The following is a 20,612-nucleotide window of genomic DNA, read 5'->3' as shown; positions in this document are numbered from 1 at the left end:
ACATCCGACGATGAGCAAGATGAATGCAGTACCGATGATGACATGGACGTAAACGAAAACGCGAGAGAAGACGGAGCAAATGACCCCCAAGGTGCGCTCCACGGCTCAGTTGTGCTAACGCATTGAGCCGTGTAAAATATATTTAAAATTAAAACAGATGTCAGAAAGCTCAAGGGAAGCGAGCTGCAAGAACCGCTCTCAACAAAGCAGTCAAGCTGTACAAGAAAGCCTTGCCACAAAGCCAACGCGAATTTCCTTAGGAGAGACCTACAAAATTGGCATAACAAAGATAAAAGGCTCAGCTGCACCACCTGAAAGGTGCCCGGAAAAGATGGAGGTCACCATCGAAAGGTTTTCCCCACAACATGAATCTATTTTCGCCGTACAGTGAGGAGGTTGATCACAAAGATGAAGATCGATTTACCAACAAACAGCTTATCGAGATGGCGAAAGCCATAAAAGTGAAGTGATACATGAGAGCCCGGATATATTCAAAACGATCCGATAATTGGAAGCGACAAAAGCTGATGTTGCTTGCGATGCCGGGACAACATGGAGATCTTTCAGCGTAGTCAATATATCCCTTGGTAATGTTAGAGAAAAGGAGTAATCCTGAACAAGCTAACGAAGTACGCGGACCGTGAGAACGGCATCTCATGTAATTCGGCTTCCTTATAGGCAGGTCTACAGTGAAATCCATCCAAACGGTTGTGGGAGCTTTGGAGACAGCAGAGATAAGGATATCGTTTTTGCGTGGTGGTTCCCTTAGACGTGAAGAATGCTTCAATAGTACTGGCTGGGAAGCAATCGCCCATTCGCTGTACAGCATGAAAAACTCTGCAAGATATTATAGAGCTACTTTCAGTACCGAACATTACGAGACAGACAAGGGAGAATCACAACTACAACTGACGTTCCTCGACTCGACGCTGTGGAACGCAGTGTACGATGGAGTATTGAAGCTGAACCTTCCCAGAGATATAACGATTTTCGGCTTCACGGATGATGTGGTGTTCCAAGTAATCGGACAATCGCTAGAAGAGGAGACACTCGACACGGAGACGATTGCCCATCATAAAACAGAGTTGGTGATGACTAGCAGCCGAAAGACAGCGCGGTGGGAAAATATATCATCGATTTGAACTTTTAAAGTTACGATGATTATGTTAAGGGGAAGGCTGTGAGAGCAACCACAGCTTTGCTTGAGGCGCCAGTATACTGGGCATTACGAACCAGCTGGAATCGCCGGACCGAAGCATGTGAGCAGACTAGTTTCAACGTCAGGGACAAGATCGAGTAGGTCGAGTGAAGCACCAGCGGTGGGTCCTCGAGTTTTCAACGAACCGGAAGCAGCGAACCAGAAGCTACGCTCCATCCGGTATCGCCGAACCGTCCTCTCCAAGTACTGGTTGGCCCTTTGAGCAGGATTTATGGACTATGCGAGAAGATTGCGACAAAACTGGGAGCTAATTGACTCACGCAACAGGCATCGGTATCGGGAGAACTTCCGACGAGGAATTGAGATGGCTCGCGAAAACAGGAACTAAATGGTTCACAGAAACGGGAGCCAAACGGCTAACGGAAGTTCACCACTGCGATTAGCCGGATATGTGTTCGGAGCTAAACCGCTCTAATGTATCATTTTGTCTTAAGACTGAATCAGCCTCCCCACGATATAACACTTCGATGCAGTGGAACAAAAGGAAGGAAGAGAAGTAAGGACTATTAGTAGCGGTTACGCACACAAGTGAATCCCACCTAGAGCCAATGCACTTTTGAAGCTATTTAACCATACTATAAAACATACAGACATTTTCAGATATCGACGAACTGAATCTAGTGGTATATGACACTCGACACTCCGGGTGTAGCTTAAAAAGTCGAATTTCAGAGTGATTGCACAGTCTTCCTTATATGAAAAAGGCAAAAAATGAACTGATGATTGCTATACATTTCACAAATCCGTACGACTATCAAATGAATTTATCTGATATGGCTACCTTCTGCGCAACAAGATGGAGAAAACTGCAAAGATTTCGAAGATGTACACGGAACCGAGCCGAATTACTATCATGTACCAAACAAACAAATCTACAAGTCTTCAATCACAAGCGATAAACCAAAGCTGATGTTTCCACTAGAGTTTGAAAAAGTATAGTATGCACAGGATGTACGTTCGCCAGGCTACTGTATACGAAATACGCAATAGAAAAAAATATCAGAGAAAACCATATCTGAGATGAATAATTCCATTGACGCACACTTTACCTTTGGATTCATTCCAGAATGTTTTCAAAAAGTCCATAAGTGAAATGTTGCAATCCTGTTTCTGTACATTGTTATCAAGCAGGTTTCCCTTTGACCGATTTTCATGCCTTGTGTGTACAGTCGGTCCATCTGCCGCCACAACGGAACGAAATCTATTCAAGCAACCAAAAGTTAATACCTTAAAGTACTCTTAAATGTTTACATTAAGTTCTTAGAGAACTTTCAAGCTTTTATTGCTAATTTAGAAATTGCACTGTTGGGAAAATTATTTAAAACGAAAACTTTAGCGTCCCTTTCCTATGTGAACTTTTGATTGATTCAGTAATGTTTGCTTGAATTTTTCTAGTAAAACAAATAGCTCAACCCCGCTATACGAAATCACCCTGCGGAAACGTCCACGAGAACAATCGAAAGAAAATGCAAAAAGATAAAAAGAATTGTGTTTATTAAAATAAATATTTATTTTTTGTTTGCCCCCCCCTTCAGAAAAAAATTTGCACTTGGACATAATTTTTAAAAAAGATTTGTAATGGCCTAATTAAAATAAAAATTAAAATATTAGGACTAGACACAAGGATTTACAACAGCGTTAGCTATACAGTTTGGTGGGTTATAAAGTAGTTGTAAACCACCGATAATCTTAACAGGTGTTTTTATTATAATGTCCATCTATGTGATTCATTGTGGTTTTCAAATCTGCTTTAAAATATTGTTACGAACTGCATTATCTGGAAAGGTTTATTACATTCATAAAACCGATTGATGGTGACTGTAATAGAACCTGAACAAATTTACTAGAAACGATTTGTGACTTGGGTATGACTCAGAAACATGACGGCGTCGAAAGTGACACGCACAACTAAAAAAAATTCGTAACTTTACGTCTCACAAAATGCACATAAAAAAAAGAATTCTCATGACTTTACATGTCAAAATGTTTAAAATCGTATTATTATTTGACAGCAGAATAATTCGCTACATTGTGAGGGAGTTGGCGAACGGAAGGCAATGGGTCTAATTATGTACGGTATGCAAACTAGACTCGATGGCGGATTCAAGACATGTTGTCTCGAATCATATACATTTGGAACAACATCGGATGCTGCTTCAAACTGTTCTCAATTCCTATTAAATAGCTTTCACGATGAAAAGTGACACCAACTTGCTGCCGGTTAGATGATATATCCAAACCATGAACCATCAGTTTTTAGGCAAACTTGTTGAGGACCAAATAGTTATAAATTTTGACCCTGGGTAGCGCCTGTTTCTTTTCCAGTTTCCAGTCCATATGCTGTCATTAGGAGGCGCAAAGCTCAAAAATATTGACATTCCCGGGTGAGATTGACATGGGAACGAAATTCAATTCATGCCCATCACGTTGAAGGGAATGTTTCTGTCATTTGGCTTGCTCTTCATTCGTGCAGCGCATTCATTCAATTATTTTCGGTAATTCAGCTTCAGTTGCAAACATAATTTTTCTATGCTGGCTCTGAGTGGGATTATGGAGCAAAAATGCACCATCCATATATTACTAAACGATTATTTCAATGAATCAATTATCTCATTAGCTGATTTGGTCTTATTTAGCGGATCCATCTAGCAAAAATAGGCTGGAATGTACAGTGTACACACAATATATTGAAAACGAGTAGCTCCATATTTGACGACTGCGATGAAGAAGCCAAAGGAAATATTCAGTTTTTTTCCACGAAACTGAACCACTCCCGAACATGTTCTTAGATCGTTACTCGATTCGAAATTCTAAACGTGAAATGAAGCAACAAAGAAATTGCCGTTCTTTGCCACTATTCAAGTTATAAAGTTCGAAATGAAATCTGTGATAAAAACCAATCAAGGCTTTCTCTTTGTCAACTGGCATTACTTTTGGGTTGACTACCAAGAATAACTATCTTCGCAACTTTTTCAAAACAAATCAAAACTGAAACTGCTATAAGATAACTTAATCTCCTCGCCTAGTAGAATCTTCAACTAACCCCCGCCTTCCTGTAGGTCGCGCCAGTCCCCTCGTGCTTTATAAATACCTACAGAAGCATGTTGTCAGCTGATTTAGTGTTAAAAAACGCATCACATATATCAGAAATATGAAACGTGTGTTACCAATAGGTTCATTACCCAACGTACTTACAAACCGCCGAAAACTTCGTCAACCCAACGCACCCACAAGCATAAAAATAAATTACCGTACACGTACACATCATACACGGTTTAATTGTGCGCGATTAATGCCACCGCTGTCGAAAGTCCATAATGTCTATCGCTTATTGCCGAGTCCACACGCTATAGCCATGCATGATGTTGCTCGTTTAGCATGCGAGCATTGAATGATTGAAACAGACATAAGGCACCTCTATCTATAACCTCTCCGTATGTGATTGAGCCACTTAGGTGCTTCCCATTGATGGCTCTGCTTCAAATAGTTTGATGGAAATTTTCCGTTTTTCCGCAAACTTCTCAATTTTACCAACTTTCAATAGACTACTTTTATCGTACAGATATCGGCTGGTGCATAAATGACTATTATCAATCTAGTAATATCGGAGTTATAAGGATGCAAACATTACATTGTTTCGGTACATAGGAGATATTTTAGATTATAAATTGACACCTAACCTCAGATAGTGGAGTAAGACATTTTCAATGTCAATAGAAGATTTTGAGGACAAAATAACCAAAAAATTGTGGACGTGCATAGACTAGTTGGTAAATGGATTGCTTTGTACACAGCCCACGTGGGCGCAGTTTCCAATTTTCGCACATAAGGTAAGAAATTTTTCTAACCACAAAAATCGAATAACCCTAAAGTTAGAACCTCTGTAATAAAAAAATATCCCTAAACCCAAATTCCCTGTATTTTTTTTCCGTAAACGAACATTCGAAAGGAAGGTTTTTTTTTCCTTCGCAGAGAGAAATGTCCAGCATGCTACATCATTCTTAGTTCCCGTCGTGATTCAACGTTGGTTCCCCCGGCGAATCGCTGTGGGACAATTTTATCTTTTCAGTTGCCACCTTTCTGGCGGACGATGATGACCCTCCGTTTAATCTCTGTCTATCGGCTTCTGTGATATTGTTTGTCGAACAATGGGGCTGCCTTATCTTGCCATATCGTCGTAGTACCGATCACGATTGTGCGAAACGCCATATCAACTAGATATAGTATGATTTAGTATATTTAAAAATTCAATTGAGATTTTCGAAATGAGTATATTTTATATTGAGAAATAAGAGTTGCTGTCGTAGAATTTCCGCGTGAATACATTCTTATCAAGCCGGGCTAGATTGTTTTAAATGACTTCATTTAGGGGCAAGATAATAGGTATTATCATTTATACTTGCACGAGGAAGCCGGTGAGTATCCGACAACAAGGCAATGTTCGACTAAATTAAACCAAACGGTGTATGGACACAATTAGTTGGTACTCAAATTGCAACAATGTGCTAAAATAATTACTACTTATCTACAGTCTGCACGCTACACCCGGCGATTGAAGTGTTTAGATAATATTTTATTCATTATATGAATACTGATTCAAGAGCAGGATACCATACTACTATTTAAATGTTGAAGTTGTTTTGTGAAGTACTTGAATCGAACATAGACAGTGTATACTTAATGCTAACTCGAACCCGTCTGAGTGAGCTGGTTCCCAACGACAATCTATATGTTAACTTAAGCCTGTCCTGGATTAACACGTCTGGGTATCACTTGACTACTAATGCAGCTTATCAGATCGCCGTCGATTAGCGAATAAAGGCACATATTCATTTCGAACTCCAAACGTTGATTTTATGTGCTCTACTGTGGTAGCAGTATCATATCGATAGAACGAATAACACTCATGGTTTTTCACAATACGGTAGTGATGGGTTAATCCATTACCAAAAAGTGCGATTTTCGCTAATCGCAATTCGTTGCTGAACCCCATTAGATCCGTTTACCTGCGGTTGTGCTAATTTTGTGGCAATCTTTCACTTTCGGTCGGTGACGTCGAACCTAATTACTTGGTATTTCCACTCACCCTGCAGTTATAGATTGGTCGCGCTAACTTATATTACGTCGTTAAGCTACCTACCGAGTGCGTGAAAGAAGAAAGTCACTTCAGACAGCAGTCTAGTCCCTAAACACAGTAGTTGTTGGTTTTGACGATGCTACAAATCACCTGTGTTTGATTTAATAATTACAAACGATTACTGCTGAGAATGTGAATAATGGTAACTTCAGACATAGAAGTCCAAAACCGGAGAAAAAATAGATTTCACATTATCGACAATGCCTCGGGAAATTTAGGAAACTTCCCCATGTTCGTCATATTGCGAATGTTATCGTGAGTGCAGTATGACCCATTGAAAAATGCAAAAACATTTTCGCTTTATTTAAAGTAAGTGCTTTAAACTGTATTCCATGTAATATTTTTCGTAAGATCTACGGACTCTGAACTGTCAATTGAGTAAAAGACAACATAATCAAAAAAGAAATTACTCCCAGTATGATGCTCGTTCAAAGATTTGAAATGAAATTGCAGTCACTATGGGATGCCACCCGGTTACCTTCAAGAACCGTAGGCTTTCAAGAACGAATATGTTCGGAGTTGATGATCACTGTCTAGATTCACCCCAAAATGTTTTGCATGGCTTAGGGCGAAACTAGGGGTCCATCCTTTTGATAGGACATGTCCTCAATTTATACGATTTTGGAAAGCGTTCTTTATTTTACCTCAAATGTCCTTCATTTCAGTTTCAAAAAGCAAGTGTCGCCTAGCTGGACAGAACCAAGACCAGAACCAATTAAAATTGTAAAATGTACATTGGAACAACATGCTTGGGGATAACATGATGAGCCATTGTGCAATCCAGATTGATTCCTGCATGCTGATCAATATCGACGCTGGCCACGTCCGAATGCAGATCTTCAGGGAAAGGAAAGAATGTTAGGTCGATACATGTCGCAGCTAGAGACCGAGAAATTCTCTGCATCCCACCATGTATCACGGGAAGGGGAGAGTTGTTAGTAAGTGTGCCAATAGCGTTATCATATAATAATTGCTCTGAGCAACTGGCTGCCGAGAATTTGGGAAATTTATCATGCATGCGTGTGTGTCTATAGAATCCATTTCCCACTGAGCGGCAGTGCTTTTATGGAAGAAACTTGTCTGCATCTATGTAATGATACATTTGTTTTTTATCGATAGATGTACACATGTTTAGCCCTGAAAATGAAAGGCGACAACTCTACTGTACATCCAACGACCCATTTCAAGAATGCCTGTTCCTACACGTACATCCCGAGGCCACCTTCATATACAATAAGCCCCGAGTGAATACATCCACGTATCAATTGGATAATTGCAATATATTCGCACTTCCAAAATGAAAAATATTTTAGATTTTATGAAGGTAGACAAGCATTGAAAAATGACATGAAACGATCTCACCTGCTCTGAATAAATACATTCATGAGATTTCGGTGAAGAATTCTCCTCCATCCGTGAAATTGTTGCAACAGCTACTCAGGTCCAGATGGCGCTGCAGGCGCTAAGGGGAACCAACGGGTGTATTTTTTCGCGACTTGCTTCACATACTTCAATGACTGACGTTGTGACGATAAATCACTATGCAAAATCACACTTTTCTCGCGATATTTTAACCTACTAACACGTAACTCAACAGGAAAAATTACCTACTAAAAGATTGACTTAACGTTTCTGTTGAATATACTGCATATCACTAAAAATATTTGAAAATTATTCTGGTTGCAGTTGAAAACTGGAAAATCTAACCAGCGACAATCGTATTTTCTCTGGTTCTAAACAATGGAATCACGTCGGAAGTAGTGCGCTGTTTTCGTACAATGATGCGCTATCCTGCGCACTACTTCCGACATCATGGATTAGCACTAAACTGGAGAAAAACCGATTGTCGCTGGATAGATTTTCCAGCTTTCAACTGCAACCAGAATATTGGACGTTAACGACAACACGTTCGGGCGATTCGCCAGTGCTGCCACTTCCCAGAATTTGGGAAATTTATCATTTGTGCACAGAAAATAATATTCTCGTAAACATTACAACAAAACTGTGTTCATATTTACTATAGCTCGAAATGTTCAAAATAATGGAAAATACAGTCAACTTAACCACCTTATGTAGGGTTACCAAATGGACTGAGAGAAAATTAAGGAAATCCCTGCCAAATCTATTCGGAATCGGAACCTGAGTCAGTTGTCACTTGAGCCCGAATTCATGTACCGACAAATTTCAGCTGACCACGTTTCCGTTGAATTTTACAACAAATGAAGACTTTTTTCAATAGGTCCAATCTTTCTTTCGAAACATACCGCTAAATGTTTAAAAAGTTTTATGGTTTCGCAGTAATAAGCGAAAGAGAAAGCGAAAAAAGAGGGCTCTCATTTGCAGATTGGACCTAATGAAAAAAAAGTCTTCAAAAATAGGGTGATGAGCTCATTTTCGCCATGTTTATACTATCACACTACCCATTTGAAGCCGTTGGTTAGAGCAGTGTCTGCCATCTTTGTTCAACGCATTGAGTCAAATGGTAACGCAAAAATAGGGGCACTCGATTCGAGTTTTCGTTGCGCTCAGATACGAGAATTTCACTGCGCATTAAATTTTGTGTTATTATATTGGTTCTTATACTACGTTCACACTACGAGTTAAAACGTGTTTTAACGCTATCTTGAAGGCATTTTTCTTGATGCTAATTATTATAACATGTTTTAACTCTGTAGTGTGAACGTAGTATTAACAACGTAGCAAAGCTGTTGATGTCAATATTAACGCATTTCATTGATTGTAGGCCGAGAAATTAATGAATTAGTGAGGCACTCTGCTTGGTATGGTGAAAATAGGCACTTTACCCTAGTGATTTTAATACAAAGGAAAGATTGACATGGAACATTACGGTACAACATAATTGTTTGTTTGTTTTTCATCGCGTGATTTTCAGTTCCGCGAATATTTAGTTCCGATCCGGATGATACTGTAGGTGAATGTCTAAAATGTGTATTGTATTAATAAAAAAGTTTTTAGAGAAATCACTTTTGTGCATTTTTCCATATTCTCTCACAGAATCACTAATCCGAAATTGCAGAAGTGAATTTAAGCCCGCCGTGTTATGCTATTATCGTCTGCAAGTACACAACATTAAATAAAACTACAGGTAGATGAAGATTATTTTCTTTTGATTATTCATTATATAAATGTGTAAATAAAAATGTTTCTATACAATCCAGCCTTTTCATCCTGTAAAGAAAACTCTGCTGTTGTCAAAATATGGATACAGTATTTTGCATTTCTTTAACTGACGTAGTATTTCAACCATCAACAAAGGAACCAAGTAAGTCTGGAACTCTGGTTGGTTCCAGTTAGTATCCGGTTCTGATTCTAATTAATGGCTTGAACAGAGCGCACAATATTTGTACGATAAATCCTTCAAATCGTGGAAATTCATGTATTTTCATGAAGGAACTCCAGACCATGCCACGACCCAGCCTGGGGACAATCTAACAGAAAGTGCTAGTGTCATATATGTACCACTGATTTAATAGTGGCGCTAGTATACTTTTACCATATGAGTGCCATCGTTGATAGATTGTCTCTACTGCCCGTAGATTTCTACTTGCTTAATACAATATTTTCCAACAAATTAACTTTGACTTGGTTTGTTGATGATTATCACGGAAAATAAATCGCATAGAGATTTTAGACGCGAAACACTTATTGATCTCCCATGAGTATTTGTTTAAAAAATAAAATAATTCGGGCAGTCTGCGAATCTGAAGAGAAGCAATTTTATTCATGAAAAAAATACAATATTTGAGCATCAGAAAATATGACGAATTCTAGCGATTCAAAGCTGGTAAAATTTAGTACGGTTATATGTGTCATCCATTCGTATCACGAAGTAAAATTAAATACTACAAAAAGAGATTGTATGTTGTGAATAGAGACGTAAACAACAGCGTCAAGAAATGGTTGGGTGTGATCTGTTCAAAACCCGAACCCGACCCGAATCCAAATGTTCTCAATTCGAAAAACCCGAACCCAAACCGAACCCGAAAGTTTAAAAATTAAAGCACCCGGACCCGACTTGGGTTCGGAAATTTGAAACCCCGGAACCCGACCCGAACCCGAGAAGTGTAAATTTCAAAAACCCGACCCAGACCATCTCTACTACTGGTTATGCCAAGTAAGTACTAAATGAGTATAAAAACATATTTTTACATAAGACAAACTAGAAAAAGTAAAAGCAACAAATAACTTCGAATGGAAAAAAAGAGTAAAAACGAACTGTGGCAAGGATATGAAAAAATTTCTTCGTGCTGGTATGACTGAGGAAAATCGGTAGCTGGTTTTCGAACCACGAATTCGCGAATAGTCAATTCTCATCCCTCATACATGATTGAAGCCATCATTCCACTCAGACAAGACCATGCGTTTTCCCTATGCAAATTTAATGCCCCGTGGATTACTTCTCTAGTTGGTCAAATGAGCACTAAACAAATGTAGAAATTAGTTTGCTCAATCCAAAGCAATGTCAGTCCGGTGGATACATCTTCCCTTACAATACCATCAAACGTGAACAGTTACTGTGTTTGGGCAGGTTACACCGCGGTGGAATCAGCACAAATCGTCCTATTTCCCTGCAAAATATGTAAATTAAGTGATGTCGATTGCTGACCCTATCTGTACGACGTAGATGAAGTCCGAATCATAGGATTTCACTTAACCACCAACGGCAAGGACCAAAGCTAGCTCAAACTGGCCTCAGCTTGAGCAATGGGGTATGATATTTTACACGCAGAAATATTCTGAAGTTTACCCCAATTTAGATTATGCATTATTTTGCCACATTGGCGTGTAAGCCACAAACAGTTTCGATTCAACCTGGTCCTAAAAAAAAGTAATAAAATTTAGAACTCCTGTAAAATGAGAACTTCTATGCAATGTGTCATTTTTTGGATCTAGCGGTCCAGTGCCAGTCAGCTATTAGCTACTGACGAGGAAAATCTGAAACACAAAAAATATGACTTAACCCTTTGCTGCCCAACCCCGTCTTTTGGCGGGGTTCAGTAGAATCGCTGTAAAATCTACAATACACGATTTTGTGTTGTCAACTCAACTAAAACCTCTTCAAAACATTCCCACCTATCATACAAAAATGTTATCTGCCTGTTTAAATCACGATATAAAATGATATTTGAAAGTTGGAAATTTGAGGGAAACGAGGAAAAAAATATTTTGCATGTGGTAATACAATTCAATTGGAAAATAATCTCACATTTTGGAGTTTTCAAAAAAGAGTAAAAATTACTGCGGTTCAGGCGGTTCAGAGGGTAAGGTGCTGGTCTCAAACTATTCGTCGTATTTGCAGAACTCATTCAGGAATGATTTGTAAAGATCAGTAGCATCGTCGCACTAGCCCCGTTATTGTCATGTACACTAAGAATCGGCTGCAAAGTCTGTTGAAAAAGAAGGTCAAGTTCCAAAACGGAATGATAGTATCAAAACTTTGTTTTACTTTTAGATGCGGTTCCAGGAGGCATTGTAAAGGACATCCACACAATACCGAATGCCATATCAAACTCCACAGTTATTCGTATAGAATGTATGAGAGTACTGTAGCATTCTCTAGATTCTATTCCTAGTGAATTTTTGGGACAACCTGAGACCGATTTTATAGAACATTGTAGAGGAAACATATTTGACGCAACTCATATCAAATATTTTCACCTAAATATAACTGTAATGTCATTTCAAATGACACCAAATCGATAATCAATGAATAGTAAGCATTTTGAATTATCCGAACACTTTCGGAAACTTTCCAACGGGGCCCGGAAATTGCGGGATCGGGTTCTTCAGACCACCTGTTCAATTTCGACGCGAGCAAATCTGTTGCTTCGAACACCAGATAAGATGAACGTCCGCTTCAATCCAATAGTATCACCTGAAAAATGTACTGGAAATCGGATACTGAGATCACATACATCCGTAAGTGTAGGCATGTTTCCGCGATGTTCATCCCAGAAAAAAAAACCATCTCGAATGCTTTAGCGTGAAAAAAATACTTTTAACTAACTGACCTGACAGACGTTGTCCTGCCTATGATAAAACGAAACTCAACGAAAGCAAAACAAAACAAACAAATTTTTGTTAATTTCAAGTCCAGTAAGGTGACTCCAATTGTAAGACATGTTACGAAAAGTCCTATAATATACGTTATGATAAACAACGCTTTTGTTTGAGCACCTCTCTTCAAACAGTAACAATGCTGATGCTTTACCAATATATGAACAGGGTCATGCAAGAATCGACGGTACGACGGTTTATTTTGAAGCTTTTCAATGTCTTATGTGCATTATCAAAGTCGAATCGGTATTTGAATCCGTTTGAATCATGGGAATTCGTGGAAATAAAGCATTGCTGCATTCATACTCTCCTTTGTGAATAGTGCCTTCATACACGTTCCTTCACCGCTCTTCCTTTTAAATGCACTAATGCAAGATATATGATAAAGTAGAACTTTTTAACCAAAAAGTACCGTCGCGGAAAAACTGGAACCCAATAACACACCAATGACACTTTATTACGTGACTCTATACAATGGTAAACTATGCAAACAATCTTAAACTAAAAATGTCCTAATTGCAAAAATATATGGATTAAGAAAATATTAATATTTTGTGCTCCTGCCGAAGAACCTTCCACAGTAAATAACTCAAAATCAAAGAAACCCGTCATGTCGTTCTTGAGTTATGCGATAACACACGGAATCCATTCCATTTTTATATATAGAGATATCCAACAAAAAGTGCATATATGAGAAAAGCACATTCGCACTGATAGGTGGATTAAGAAAATTTAAATATTTTATTTTTATGTCAAAAAAGCTTCCACAGAAAATAACCAACAAAATAACGCAAAAATCAATGAAATCCGTCATGTCGTTCTTGAGTTATGCGATAACATACGGACACCATTTCATTTTTGTATATTGGCGATTTACGGCAAAGCTAAAATTAGTCATGCGACACCTATGATTCAGCTCATGAACTGGCAAAGTGATACAGTTTGTATTTTTTCACTCGCAAGTGAGTCATAGCTTTCAACATAAACTTCATTTTCTTCTCGGAAAAAGCTTACCAGTACCAAAATATGCATGTAACGGGTAAGAAATTTTGTTTTATTTGCAATTGTTCTGAAATTACAGCCATTTGAAACTATTTGGTTCATACATTTCTTCGAAATGTAATGGTGATTATAAAAATACTTTCCACAAATAAAATTTCAGCTGTAAAACGAGACCTAATTAGTACCAATGTTAAACTCATTCATATTTTGGACTACGTAGGAGATTTTGTTAAGCCTATCAGAGAGAAGGATCGGTTGTGCATGATGCAAAGTTGACACCGTCCAATTATCCGGATATATTATTGCCTTGCGTAATCTGGAGAGTTTCATGAATTTACACCATCTCATGAAGGTTTAGCTTAACTTAGGAGGAACGGGAATGATGTTGTGGCGGCTACGGTGCTCAAATTACATTTCCGAACAGAACACATATAGCTCTGCTAATAATATTAGAAACCACTATGTTTTACACCCTTTTCGCACGATGTTTACACATCATCTTATAAAATGATGGTTTTCCTAGAAACAATAACAATTATCAACAAATTGATCGGTGATTTGGTGTTTAAAAGATTTTTTTACCAATGTTTACAGAAAATATATGCACTATGACAGAACATAATCAAATCAGCAACACTTTGCTACCAGCGCTATCTTGTATTTTTGTTGGCCTAACTGCCCAACCCCGCCTTTTTGGCGGGTTACATGTTTTGAGGTTTAACTGAAGAACCAGTAACTTTTGTAAATCGACAATATGTTCTTCGTTTTTTTCATCGTAAAAACAGACTATTTAAATTTTTTAAAGGGAAACAAAAATTTGGGCAGTAGAGGGTTAGTTTGATCACAAAATTGACAAAGCACGACATGTCGGTCATTACCCTAACGCTTCGAGCCAATTTCATTTGAACTTCCGAAGGTGGTGTACTCAGTAAACTACGCAACTTCCAGCAGTTTAAATGGGGAAAAATGGGGTTAAACCAATTTGTGCATTGGGACACAACTTCTAATTTAGATAAAGTTGGATTTGGTGTTCCGAGTTCGGTGAACAGTCCGTTGCCTTAGGAGCTCACACAAGTTTGACAAGACTGATTTGATGGTAATTTGCATTTAACGTCTACTTGATCCCAAGCTGGTGCTAGATACTAATGAGATGAAATCGAAATTTTTGAGTCATGGTACTCAAGTAAGAGCACATGATAAAGATTTGAAATATACAGATCGAAAAACCTGATGTAGCAGCGTCATTAGAAACAGGCCTAAAATCTCACGGACTAATATTTTATCTTCTGCTGGCAGGAGTCGAGCTTAGGTAGAGTTAATACGATTCGCTCAAGTCCACCAACATGTCACGGCAAAGACAGCTGTCCCTCTTTACCACGAGAACCGACCGTCAGGACTATCTTTTCTTTAATATGTTCCATTAAATGAACAATATAATTAAGTATTAAGAGAATGCGAGTACACCGCGTAGGTTTAAAAAAACGCGTAAATGAAGACCGCGTAAATTAAAGAATCCGCGTGAATGAACACTGCGTAAATTCAAAAACTCGCGTAGATGAAAACCGCGTGAATTTAAAAATCCGCGTAAAGGAAAACCGCGTAAATTTAAAAATCATCGTAAATGAAGACTGCGTAAATTAAAGACCGCGTTAATGGAAACCGCGTAAATTCAAAAATTCGCGTAAATGAAAAGCGCGAAACTTAAAAAAATCGCTTAAATGAAAAATGCGTGAAGTAAAAAAAAACAGCGTCAAAACGGGTAAAAAGATACCGCGCAAAAAACGCGTAAAAAGAACTGAGTGTATAGCGTAGTTCGTAAATCGATTATATTGTATGCGGCTCACCCTGGTTCGATTCACAACCTCACACATAAAGTTAAAGATTTGTATAAAAAGACTTTTTAGCCCAAAAAAAGAAGCGACAAGAAAGTTAATTGCAATAAAATGTTCGAATATACTTCATCTAAAAGCTAAGGAAAAAGCGCATATGTAATGCCTTTGATAATTTTTGTATCTCTTTAGTTATTACAGAAGTTCGAAAAAGCAAGCTGTTTACAAACATGTAAATTCAAGACAAAAATTCTTGAGAATTCTACCTACTTAATGTTGCACAGAGAATGCACAAAATTCGCAAACGAAAAAAGCAGTTTTTTTCCACACCGTATGTCAGATCTTCATAAAAATCAATCAGCGTATGTAGAATGTTGTTACAGTACTGCTGATTGATTTTTATGAAGATCTGACATACGGTGTGGAAAAAAACTGCTTTTTTCGTTTGCGAATTTTGCGCATTCTCTGTGCAACCTTAATTGAAACAAAAAATACGTGTTGAATATTTCTTGAGCATTTTTTCAAAAAGACATATCTACAATGAGTGGCGCTCTTTGTTTACTTTCTCTTTCGATTTTTACGGCGTCACTATAGCACTTTTCACTTATTTTACAGTATAGATCGAAAGGCGGTGGTCTTGACTAGCATATTATGCAAAGAGTTGAGGGATAAATGTTAAAGCGACCGAGTTATTAACAGAAGAGAAAGTAAACAAAGAGAAAAGAACGCTCAAGATTTTTGAATGCAAACCAAACAAATATTTTTGAAAAAAAAATATTTTGTTGGCAAACTTTGCGTGAAACCTCCCATATATATACCAAAGGATGTGTGTAAAAGACGACATTGCAGTTCGAAAATCTATGCGAGTTGTGGAGTTTGGAAAATCGCCGCGCGTGCAGCATGCATTGGACAAGGAAAACTCATATTTCGCAAGCCCATGAATTTGTAAAATATTCTAAGAATTCGAACACCGTCCCTCTACCACTCTACCACTTGAACACTAGGAGGCGGCATACAACGCTCGATATGTGGGAACGTTACCATGCTGCACCGACCGCGTCATCTGAGGAACCAATATACCGATCAATTTAAAATTTTGAACAGATGTTCCTATTAATAACAGCAAATTTAAGAGCAAAGACATATTTTTAATGATAATTCCTATTTTTTCCGACCGAGAAATTCAATTGGTGTAACACACGCAAAAAACAAGTTGGGCAATGATGAGATAAACCTAAGGTAAGATTATGTAGAAGTAGATATGCAATTTTCAAAGAATTCGTACTTTAATGTGTTCTACCGGAATTAAAGTTAAATATTTTTCCGGTAAGATATAAAAAACTTCCCATTAGCCACAATAAATACGTATGGAGTAAAGTAAAAAACAGAAACTTACAAGCTACAAAACTCAATTATTCTCGTTGATTCGAAAAATGATGGTAATTCCAATAAACACTACTGCACCTTCAACAGCACGTAAATAACCAACATCCTTCAAGATTATCCACGATATCTTATTTCAAACTATATGTAAATTAATTTCTATTAATTGCAAGAACTCACTTTTTTATTTATCTGCGCCCCTATTAGATATGTCCTTCACAATGCACTGCGTATCAAATCGGATTCTGTGGGTAACAGGTTATTTTACTTCACCAACAATTTATTCACCGTCACATTCACTCTCCACCGGCACGCTTCCAGTTCGGCTACCGTAGTGGTCACAACAGTCACAATTTATAAAAAAAAAGAACACAACACCGCAAAACAATTGCCCCGAAGTGCCGACCACCAGCCCGGTGAACCGAGCAGAATATCAACCAAACCGTACTAGACCAAGTCTAGATCAAAACTAAACAAACGGCTCAATACTGTTGGCTACGAAACCCACCCGCGTACAACCAATTCTCTCGACAATAATTCCTCAACGGACACCGCACACCTGAGCCAGCTGACGAGCAGCGCGAGAATCTACCGATAAACAATAATGCACTAATACCCTCTCGGACACCTGTCTGGCTGTAGTATTTACCTACCCCGTTCGGTCGGGCTGCATAGTAGTGAGGTTTAGTATACTTCCAGTCGCTTGTTGTACGTCACGAATCGGTGTTCTCTGTGTGTGCGATCTTCCGAAGCCAAAGCAGAAGCCGGCTATCATCATCTGATTGTGACTGATCGTTGTCGGCCTATGGAGGCAGCAGGCACGCGATGTGGATGGCAATGGGATGTGTCGTTGGCTGGCGTTGGCGGTTGTCGGTTGTACGTGCTGTGAGTGAGACAAAACAGTAAGAGTTTGATAGTTGTCGACAATTTCACGGAAATGGTTGGAAAAAGAGTATGTGAATTTAAGTACACATTATTTAATTACCTTTCCAATTTCACATAAAATGGTGCTTTAATATAAATTGAACTAATAGATTAGCTATGCACCATTTTCCAACCTTCAGTGATTTCCACCCCTGTTTCTATCAAGACTGACACTGTTTCTGTCAATAAGTCGCGGGTATATCTATTTGCGCATGTGGCTATTTTGATTGTATACAGTCAAGTGTTTTTTTTTCGATCGTTACAATTAACTATAGCCGATTTACGTGCATTTTCACAAGTTACAATTTAATACAAACCACTCAAAACGTTCATGTTCTGGATTCCCAGACAGCCCACTTATCTTTACAGTCCACCGACAGCATATTTTCCCCGGTGGCACTGCGCCAGTACGCAGTGCACTGTGATTCAAAAGCCGTAATTAGAAGACAACTATGTTGACGTACAAGAACAGGCGCTAAGCGAAGGAGAGGGAAACAGGGACTGGGGTAAAAGGGTATAATACGACCTACCGGGGCAAAGTGTCCCTTTTTAATTCCCAGGATTCCTGAATTATCTAAAAAGTCAAAATGACTGATAACAGTATCGTTTCGTGAAATCAACGTACTAAGTTAGGTTGTTATTTTTAATATGTTGCAAAACAACAATATACACAAAAGTTTGAAAAGAACTACTTTGACGTAAGCTTCCACTTTTTACAATAGCTTTACAACCAATTAGAAACAATCGGATTTGATAGAACTATTTCAAGTAGCTTACTAGAATGTTATAGTTACCATCTTAGTTTTTAGCTTGGTATCGTTCCGCCGAACGATCTTTCGCCGCAGAAGGGGGTGCTGGGTCTAGTTAGAAGCGTCCTGCGGTACAAGCCACTTCTAATTCTAGACTAAGTATAGTTTGTGGCACCTGCGTTACAAATACCACACGCTATAGCTTAATAAGCCGGGAATTCCTCGTCCAGTTAGTATCGTTCTGCGTAACAAACCAATACTAATTCTGGTAGTAAGACAATTTGCTTCCCCGCTTGCGTTACAAACAAGGAAGTAATTTGACTTTGGATTTAACAAGGTGGAAAACCAACGAAGAACTCCAGGGTCTGGACACGAAGTAAAGGATTTTCGACTGAGTGAAGTGGTACTTTCGACTGCTCGATTTCAACTTGATTTTATTATACAATTTTTTGGTTTATATACCTACTTTCCTAAGCTAGCTATTTACAAATAATCGATTTTTGAATCGATTTTATTTAGATTTGTTTTGGTACAGAATGTTAACAATGAATATTGTTGTCAACTCTGCACAAATGTTTTATTATCCAAGCCACCGCGCGAAGTCAAATATCGATATAATTATCGTCTTCGAATGCGCTGTGACCGGCAGTGGCACCGAAAATGCCGATGAAGCATATATGACCCTTGCGTGAGCGCGCATTGACTCATCGTTGGGCGCACTTGAATGTAATTCGATTTTCCTTCTGCCTCTTTAGGTCAGAACGAACTGTTCTATGTTACGGTGGTTTGTTTTGATTCTGCCGCTGCTCGCTGCGAACAGCTGTTTGTGATTTTGCGTCGGCGACATATTGCCCCCCGTAAGTCTATCCCATAGACCTTACGAAAAACTAGCCGACGCGCCGATGGTCATCTTGCTTGTCGAGATTTTCGATGCCTATCTGATTATAAAGGTTCATATAATATTTACTTTTGTTACCTACTAATGATTTATGTTTTTGGAGCCTAGTTTAATATTTGATAAATGATAACGTTCCTATCTTTTAAGTTATTTTTAATATTTGTTTAAGTTATTAATGCACTTGCTTTAAATTTGTGTAACACTATTTGCAGCTGTTGTTCGTGGAATTATTCTCGGTGGTCGTCTTGGAAGTGGAGTTGGTCTGCTCGATGTTCTAATGGTGTAACGTCGACTGCCTTTCTTATAGTAAAGGGCGCTGATTATCGTGGCCACAACAAGTACTGATGATACCGCTGCTACTATGACCGGAACATGATGATTTATCGCCTTTGTTTCAGGATCGTTGTGATAGGATGAATGGGTTGCAGGTATCGGATCAAGTTCTGTTGTTTCCCAAGTGTCTTCTGACGCATTGAAATTGTCGTTTTTCCATTGAGGTATTTGATCGTGGCGTTTGAAGTATATTTTTTGTTGCTTTGAAGTTCCGCCGATGCTAGCGTACGTTACGCTGTGCTTGGTTCGTATTTCACAACCAGGATCTAATTTTACAACCGCTATGTTGTATGAGGTGAAATTCAATTCCTTATTGCAGAGTATCGTGATTGTATTTGAATCTTTTGCGTAGTATAGTAGTGTGTTTGGTTGTGATAATATGATTACTTCCGCGTAATCGGTGGGCAGGTTATCGAAAGTTGTAATATTGCAGTTTCTTACGGGACGCTTGTGAAATATTGCTGCTGGCACGCATGACATTTCCATCTGTATTGTTGGCTTGAAGCAGAGGAAGTGTGTTTCGTTTAGTTTCCTTGCCTCATTAGAGGGATAGAAATACTGGTTGTGCTGATTGATGGCGATTCTTGGTTGATCAACATGAATTTTTGTTCTGTTTTCAAAGTCTGGTATAGCTATAACCTTGAAATTTTCGAATGATTCTCTTAGTATCACAATAGATCTCATCGTGATTTGATACGAATCATTCTTTATTTTGAGTTTATAATGGGTTGCAAACTCATCCTCGGGTATGTAGTGATTTGCAGGAAGTCGCAGGTTCGCTTGTTGGATGAATTCGTTTCTTTCTTCTATGGTGACGGGTATACGTTTCAATTTTCTGTGACGTGTGAGAATACTCTCGATCAGTTGTTTAGCCACCATTATTGTGTCCATCAGATGGTTGGCTAGAGTTTCTGCATAGTTCATCGCGAACTGTTTGTTCAAAAGTTTGATTCCATCTAATGCGTGGTGAATCCGTTGTTCAAATTGATTGTTTTGTTGCAGGGTTCTTTCCCTTAGCTGATTCATGCTATGTGTGACGTCATGAATTTTTTGTTCTTCG

General features: G+C 38.5%; 1 protein-coding gene across 4 annotated transcripts in view; it reads right to left on the bottom strand.

Moving 5' to 3' along the window:
• Nucleotides 1-20,612, bottom strand: part of LOC131687988 (high affinity cationic amino acid transporter 1-like) — a 400,280-nt gene that overhangs the window by 80,668 nt on the left and 299,000 nt on the right. The window contains exons 1-2 of one of the 4 annotated variants that reach the window (XM_058972104.1): nt 17,634-18,243; nt 17,302-17,531 (exon numbers count right to left, since the gene is read on the bottom strand). The exons of 1 other annotated variant lie outside the window; for it this stretch is intronic. The gene's annotated coding sequence lies outside the window, so the exon portion shown is untranslated. Of the gene's footprint in view, nt 1-16,661; nt 16,792-16,828; nt 17,237-17,301; nt 17,532-17,633; nt 18,244-20,612 lie in introns of those variants that run through there. 2 more of the 4 variants (XM_058972103.1, XM_058972106.1) reach the window with 2 other exon arrangements.

The sequence above is a fragment of the Topomyia yanbarensis genome, chromosome 3 (assembly GCF_030247195.1).
Source record: "Topomyia yanbarensis strain Yona2022 chromosome 3, ASM3024719v1, whole genome shotgun sequence".
Classification (NCBI taxonomy): Eukaryota; Metazoa; Arthropoda; class Insecta; order Diptera; family Culicidae; genus Topomyia; species Topomyia yanbarensis.
This window is presented reverse-complemented; position numbering and strand designations above follow the sequence as displayed.